Source organism: Notothenia rossii, assembly GCF_949606895.1.
Source record: "Notothenia rossii genome assembly, chromosome: 7".
In the NCBI taxonomy this organism is placed as follows: Eukaryota; Metazoa; Chordata; class Actinopteri; order Perciformes; family Nototheniidae; genus Notothenia; species Notothenia rossii.
Window position 1 is genome coordinate 29,515,873 of NC_136905.1, and position 8,474 is coordinate 29,524,346.

The 8,474-nt window shown below is 41.5% G+C and overlaps 1 long non-coding RNA gene across 1 annotated transcript; it reads left to right on the top strand.

The window, feature by feature from the left end:
* Positions 1-2,598: 2,598 nt before the first annotated feature.
* LOC307013141 lies at positions 2,599-3,424 on the top strand. Its single transcript, XR_013800868.1, has 2 exons — positions 2,599-2,685; positions 2,902-3,424. It is a non-coding gene; the product is annotated as an uncharacterized lncRNA (long non-coding RNA).
* Positions 3,425-8,474: the final 5,050 nt, after the last annotated feature.

Consider the following 8,474-nt stretch of genomic DNA (forward strand, 5'->3'; position numbering starts at 1 on the left):
ACGGGATAAAGTCAAATGTGGGTCCATGACATGTAATGAATTTTTCTTGAGGATTCGTGACATGAAAATGTTTGAGATCCCCTGCTGTACATACTTATGATAGCTGAAGAACAGTGTGTCAAAGCATGGCATTTATGTTCATGTGACATTATCAAAATGTTCATATGACAGCACACCAATTATGATTCCTGATGAGGTGACACCGGAAAATATTTTGCACTTCCACTCTCACTGACATGACCTTTATATATGATCCCACCCTTTTTTCTTTCTATTCTTAGCTCAGTCCCTTCTGCTTCCATCGCAAGGTAAATCCCATTGGCTGGATGCTTTGCCGTTGAAGCTTGTGAATGTTTTCGCCCGTGCTGGTGTTGTTTATTGGCCGTCGACAGGGCCATGAATTCCTGGGCCAAAGTGAAACTCATATTGTTATCAAAAGCATAAAATTCCTATCACTTTAGGTGTCAGAGTAGAGACAAGAAAATGAAACAGGTACTCATAAAGGCAGCGGGTGTCGTAAATCAGCTGGAGGGGCCCGGGCAAAGGAGACGCTTGATTAAATAAGGGGAATTAAGTATTTTTGCAAAAGCGGGAAATAACATTGATCTATGCCCCTGTCAGTGGAAAGGTTTGACGCCATTGTGCATTGTTTATTTTTTCTTGTGTATTTATAGTATATCAACCTACCTCTGACAGAATGATATGAGTGAGAGCAAACACAGCCTCTGTTGGCTGCCATGTGCTCTGATCCTAGAAGACTAGGGACATACTTATCCAGCATTTGAGTTTCCTGTCTCTGGTTACCTCAGCACTTCAAACTCCCAACCTTATCCTAGCTTTGTTTACCAGGAAATATGTGAAATGAGCCAATAGGACTTCGGTTTTTCCTACAGTGCCATAGGCATCAAGAGGCAATTTAAGGTCGGTCAGGGGTGAGACACTGCACTAGTTTATATCAGGGTGCAATCACATTTCATTGCGTTTTACGGGAAATCACTTTCAGGAAATCATTTCTATTTTTCTACAGAGTGTAGGGTATCTATTTAATAAGAGGAAGTCTTGTTGTTAGGACATTGCAGTAAATCTCCACACTCCACACTGCTAGAGAATTCAACAAACAATCCTTTACTTTTGCAGCATGGTGCATTGTCACTTTGTGTACCCTCTGCAGAATCTAGAACAGGGGTACTCAAATATAAATCTTAAAGGTCCAAAAAAATGTTTCAATAAGACAAAGGTCCGTTTATTACGGTCATTCAAACTTTTAAATAATTGCAACAAGATTCTTAACACGAGGTTGCAAAAATAAAAATAATCTGTATGATCCCTTGATCCCCTTGATCCCTCAGAGTCGCAGTGTAAGAGCTGCACAGTTATGAATAAAGGCAGCTGCTCCCTCTTTCATTCAGCATTCCCATTATTGCTTTATAAATGTCTTGCCCCCTTGTGTGTCCACTGAGGTTCATCAGGCCCAACACATCTTCAATAAACTCCCCCTTTGCCTCATCATAAAAACTCACAAACATCCGCAACTGAGCATTTTCAGTGGTGTCAGTGGACTCATCCACAGCTAAGGAAATGCACTGTGCATTTTTTATTCCTTCACAAATCTGATTAATCAAATCACCAGTCAGTATTTATGTTCTTCTGGTTGCTGTGGAATCTGAGAGGGGGATTTGCTTGATTTGACCTGTTATTTCCTCTTTTTGTTTGATGGTCTCCATCACTTCAGTCATGCATTCTTTTATACTGCAGTTATTATGTCCTAGTTAAATCAAAGTTGTTTTTTGGCTGGGCAGTGTAGTTTTACACACCGTCTTATTTGACTTTATCAGGACTTAAAACTGTTTTTTGGGGGCAGACCCCCACAAAGAAAAAACATATTTACACACGTAAGGTCATCATCTTAACAGTTGTGTATGCTCATTCGTGAGAAGAGCATCAAGTTGACATGTCTATTACAGCTGAATGTGGTGATTACCATTTTATTGAGCAAAACGCCTCACAAACTTATTAAGATCAACAGCTTTAGTACGTTTTGATTCAATGCTGAGTACAGCCAAACTTGACAGTCTCTTCTCTGTCATTGTAGACCGCAAATACCTCATTCCTTCCGTCTACTTGGTTATGGCTAGAAAGGATCCGTCTAATGTAAATATGACGTCACGTTCTCGTTCTAACTCTCGTTGTAATCGGAGCGGCTCGGCTGTAATCGGAAAGGGTCGGGGTGGGCGGGACGCGGGAAGAGACGTCGTTCTAACTCTCGTTGTAATCAGAGCAGTGGTAACCACTCAAAGTCCTCAAGAGATAGGAAACGACAGCAGTGTGGGACCTTATTGCGGGAAATTACTGAGCACACATACCACCTACAGGATGAGACGTTCATGTGTACAGTGATATGAAGACTAAATGATCTTTTGGAGGACGTAAAGCAACACACCCCACATGACAGTAGTCTTCCTCTCACCTTCACGCCCCCCAAACACAAAAGGCAGAAGAGGACCATAACACCTCTCAGTACCAGCCATCGTAGACACCCCTTTTCAGGCCGGGTGGGTCATAAAGCTGAGGTCATGAGATCCAACTACAGAGTGGACAGCTTGAACAAGATTTTAAAAGCTAAGTCCCCAGAGTCTAATGCGGGAGGAGCAGGCAGGGGTACGAAGAGGAGGATAGATGCTTTAGGTAAGAACTAAGTATATTTACTTTTGCCATCTCCTCTATATTCACAAAACACAGCCAATCATCCATTCCAATCCTATGTGACATGGCACAGTTCATTTCACTCCAATATAAATTGGTATAAAAGAGACCATAGTCTTCTCATTGTGCTTATTGCTGTGGATAGGTGTTAACTATTGTTGTTGTATTGTATCATATCAAAAGTTGTTTTCATCCAAGGCACCACCGCCAGGTGAATGTTGGAAGCTTGGAGATGAATGGAGCTGTAAAGAGGTGGTAAGTAAAACAACGTTTTTAATCCATTGCATGTGATTTATGTAGTTATAAAAAGTATATCATAAGCTGTCATTACAGTCTAAATATCTAACAGCAAAAGGAGGAGAGTCTGAGGAGGAGAGGAGATGAGGAGAACAGAGGAGAGGAGACAGCAAAAGGAGGAGAGTATGAGGAGAGGAGAACAGGAGAGGAGAGGATACAGCAAAAGGAGGATAGTCTGAGGAGAAGATGAGGAGAGGAGAACAGAGGAAAGAGGGAAAGCAGAGTAAAGAGCAGAGTTGAAAGAGAAGTTGAAAGCAGAGCAAACAGTAGCAGGAGAAGTAGAGCAAATGTAAAAGTAACTTTGAAAAGTATCAGCAAGACGATCAGAGTTGCATAATGTTATTTTGTTTTATTCGTTACTGTTATATTAATGTTGTATGTTAATTTTTGTACATAGGATAATAAAGATGATCTTAACCTTGAACTCGATTCATGACATAAAACTCGATTCATGACATAAAACCTTAATATCAAATTACAGACTGGATTCAAATTAGGATCTCCAAATGTGTTGATGTAATGTTTGTGATAAACTGAAGGATAAAGTGTTCTTTTATGTGTTGAGAAAATTCCCCTCCCTCTTAAGCCAAGTAAGGTGTTTAAAAAGCCTCTTGGATCAGCTGGAAAATACATCATCACAAAGCTGAAAACAGCTGTTTCACTTTACTTTTGAAAGATAAGACAGAGACAAAGCTACACATATATGATGATATTATAGAATATGATGCATTGCTGGAGATTAAACTACCCAACGGGATATAAAAGAGGTAAACACATCTACAGCAGTAACATGCAACATACATTTTATTGCACCAGGAGCTATCTTGGGACTTTTACTGCAACAACGTTGACTTGCCTGTGAATACAAAATAAACCATAGTGTTGCTGATCTACAGTGTTGTCATTCTTCTTTCAACAGCAAGACCGCTAACAAGTATTTACATACTTAATATAGTTTAGTTTCTCGCCATCCCAAACGTAAACATTCAGCCACGTGACTGCGCTTCCGAGCCGCTCCGATTACAACCGAGCCGCTCCTATTACAACGAGAGTTAGAACGAGAACGTGACGTCATATTTACAATAGACGGATCCTTTCTAGCCATAACCCGTCTAATTGGGTCCGAATGCTTCTTGTTTTGCGCCATACCTTTCAAATGAAATCGCCGCCAATCATATTTCCACGCTCGCGCCAGGGCCCTGGGGAGGGGTTACAAGACGTGCGTCTTGTGCTGCATTCATGGCCGTATCTACCATTGAGGTCACCGAGGTCCGGACCTCGGTAATCTTTTTCGAGCTGTGTATACAAAACGTGTGAAATAATTGCACTAAACGGGGTTCCTTGTAGTACTTCCATTTACTGCCGATGGGGGCGCTGCATAACTACGTAGCCTTGATTAAAGCAAACAGAAGAAGACGACATGTATCAACAAACCACCTTAGCCCGGGCTTGTACCAGAGCAGCGAAGGAGTGATGAGGTATCGACAGATCTGAGTCCGACGGGCTGCTTGTGTTTCTATTCATCAGGACATCATATGACCAGCAGATCCTGTGTGAACGCTCTACGTTAGTCAGTGGACGTCCGACAACATGCACACTAACTTATATTGCAGCTATAGGCTATACTTTGGTTTAAATTGCGTGAATAAACTAGCTAGAGAGCTAAAGTTAATTACATTCATCCAATGTCAGAAGGATTACCTTTTAACAAATGTTGTAATGCTTTTCTTTCATTATAATTTGAGTAAAACAATGGAGATATAACATTGTATTGTTTTCTTTTTACACTGACTCAGATATAATGAAAGGACTACGTCAGTCGAAGTTCAGCTTTGGTAAGGAAGAGACAGGACAGGCAGAGAGAAAGAGAGAGAGAAAGTGATGGAAGTCAGGGAGGAACTGCAGCTACAGTCACACAAAAGAATGTAGGCTTAATAACCCCATCTATCTATCTATCTATATATCTATCTATCTATCTATATATATATATATATATATATATAATCTTAATTTACAATAGGCATAACTGTAAAACAACATACATCTATTGCAGTTATAATGTCATAATAACATACAATTGTATAAAACACAATTTGTTTACATCTTTTTTCTCTTTTGAGAATCAAACAAAACAGATTTAAATGACAAAAAGAATGCAAACAAACAAGTGAAATGAACTGAATTGCTGAATTGCTTTTAATTCACTGGCAGGAGCGACAAGTGAGGAGGAGCAAAAAGTGAACAACGAGGGAGAGATTGAACAAAGAGAAAGAGTAGAGGACAGAGAGAGTAATGAACAGGAAGAAGACAGAGAGACTAAAGAAGATGGAAGAGAGGCTGCAGGTTGTGGAAAGGAGAGAGACATGGAAAATGAATGTTGACAATGTTTTGTGATCATTTTAGCCTCTTCTGCATGTCCAGATCATTAATAGTAACAATCAGCTGATTCTTATGTATTACACTTTCAAAAATAATTTATGCTGACATTGTCAGCCCACTGACATGGTTTGAAATCAATATATTATCCAATGTGTGACCCCCCACAGGACTTAAAAAGTACCTAACTAGATCATGACAATCCCAAAAATCTCGGGGGGTGTCCCCCGAACCCCCCTAACATGTTTGGACCTCGGTATTTAGGAAATCCTTGATATGGCCCTGGCTGTATTCACTTGCACTCGGACATTAGAGACTTTCTCTCATCCGATGAGCCACAACTTTTCTTTCAAAACAAAGCTGACAACTGGGGTGGCAGCTGGGGTTCACCCGGTAGGTGAAAAAACTAGGCTTTTTTTTGACAGGTTGAAAGAGAAGAGACACGCATTTCTGATCTAGAAGATATAATCTTCCTTCATGGAACAAGGTAAACAAATGTAAAGCCAAAAACAAAAAGGATTTAGAATGAACTTAAAAGTATTACCGCATACCTCAATACTTTTTTAGTTCTAGATGGAGCTAAATTAAGCATGATTTACTGTCTAAAAAGTGAAGGGTAGGGACTTCACTTGAGTCAGTATTTGTTGGTCTGGACAAACATTGAACTTTGAGGACATGGCTGGAATATCATACTTGAATCTCTGACTATAAGCAGCCAAATTGTATTGTTGTTATAAAAGTGGCAAGAACAACACTGCATGAAAAAAAAGTGTATTTAAGAGACAATCCTTCCCATTGATGAGTCCAATTCATAATCTGCCAAGTATTCCTTTTACCATGCAAACTTCAAAATGTCCTTCCTGCTTGGCTTCCTTGAAAAACAGTGTCAGAAATGCTTGACAGCTCATGAAATGAAGTATGACTTATTGTCGATGACACATCTCTCTAAAAGCAAATTTTGCAAGGAACCAGATCCTTTGGTCAAGGTTGCTCTCCCTAAATGTATAATTTCATCTAAGTCCCCCACTATGATTCGTAGGTGTCTGCATGGCTGATAGGATCTGTGAACTCTGGAGAGTGGGGTGACGACCTTCCACCTCATCCATCACCCGTTGATGGACATGGGAAGCCGGTCCCTGACAGGTTGGGGGGGGGGGGGGGGGGTAGGCGGGGGCGGAGGGTAGAAATGGGGTTAAGGATAGGGCCGGAGAGGGATCTCGCAGCATGGTTACCGCAGCGTGGTCGCTGGAAGAAAAAGGGGGGGAGGTGAAGAAAAAAGTGTGGCCAGGATTGAGGTCAGGGATATATGATTGGGGTATTAGATGGACCAAAGCTTGCTGGTTAAATGTTTGCGTGGGGGGATGAGATGGATTATCCCAATGTTTTTGCATGTGACGAAAGCGCATTACGTCAGTTTTTGCGAGAATTCTTTAGCTTTTCTTACATTACAGGTCATGACTAATTCTGGTACAGTTCTCTTGCTGACAGTTGGTGAAAGATACACCCAGACCAATTCAAATGATGAATCTAGTAATCAGGAGCAGTGTCACTCCATTGTCCGCATCTTGCCGAGTCGTAATGAGTCTCCTGAGGGCCACTTGTTTCCCATAGCCACTGAGACGAGGGCCAACGTCATCAATCTTCGGAGTGGCTGAAGTGAAGTTGACTTGTGTCTGAAGTTGCTCCACTCCTCTGTTGATTTCTTCTCCAGGAGCTCAGTGGAAAGCCCACGTTCCCGTCACACGCCGGAGAGCGCGTACGCCAGAGAGAGCGGGGTGTGGCTGGTTCACGCTGTGTGGACAATGAACACCAAAACCTCCAACTGACACGGGCCAGTATTGAGTGAAACCACGCTGTGAAGCAGGGGATGCAACACACACAAACACACACACAGACACACACACACACAAATGTCAATGTGGAATGGGTTCAGTGACTTTTGACCCAGTGATCCAGACGCCTGTCAACACCATATACTACCATAGTTTTGTGCATGACTGTGTGATCATATGTTTTCCTGCGTCTGACCTAAATGCAGCCTTGTCTAGACACCTTCTTTCTTTTTATGCTGCTGCATTGGTATATATTGTGCACCTCATGTCAAAAGTTTGCTTTTTTTAGGAAGTTAAACAAGACTCCTTCCCCTCTCCTGTCAGACATTAGCCTCATGCTTGGCATAGTGAAACAGGAACATGTCAGGGGTGGCTGCCCCACTTTACTCTCACTTACAAATCTGCGGTTTCACTGTTTATTTCTACTACGCTGATTTTGATTTCTTTTTTACGTGCTTTGTTTTGTTTGTTTTTCTATATGTGTTTATGTCTTTGCATACCTTGAAGGAGGCTATCATGTCCTAATGCCTAGATCAGCCTAAATCTCATTCTGTAAATAAGGATAAGCTGTGGTTATAACCTGAAAAACAACAGGGATTAACACAGATACTGTATAATATAATCTTCTGGAAGATTTACTCTCATTGATCCTGTTGTTTCTGACTTTCTTTATCAAAATATTGACTATGCCTTAATAATGGTTGTGTGTGATGTGTGATGTGGTGTGGATTGGGAGAAAACACAAGCTGACCTTGCTTGTCTTCTGCTTGCCTTAGCCTCAGTGGGATGGGCAGTTTGTGAAAATGACAGGACATGCCAACAAATTGCATCACTTCTGCCTCTGTGGCCGAGGACAATGGGCCACCATATGCCGAAGTGGGGAAATGAATGGAGCTCATTTGCTCTGGCACCCTGAGCCACCGCCCCCCCCCCCCCCCCCCCCCCCGACCTGCTGGGGCCTCCATGCACTGGGGCCGACACAGACAGACGAGCCCACCCTCTGCCACTGCTGTCCACATCACAACCCCAAAAAGACATCGAAAAAAAGTGCATTGGTAGATTTGTTACCTGTTTATGGAAATTGATAAAGAAAAATACAATAATTCAGTTATGTTGGTTCCTCCGTAGGGCTACGATTTTATTTTTAAATGCTCTTTACATGGAATTTTAAAGCTCCTGTAAGTTTTTCGGATTCATTCAGAAGAGAAATCCATAGAAAAGGCGTATCACTTAAACAAAATGAAACATTATTAAGAAATGAATGTC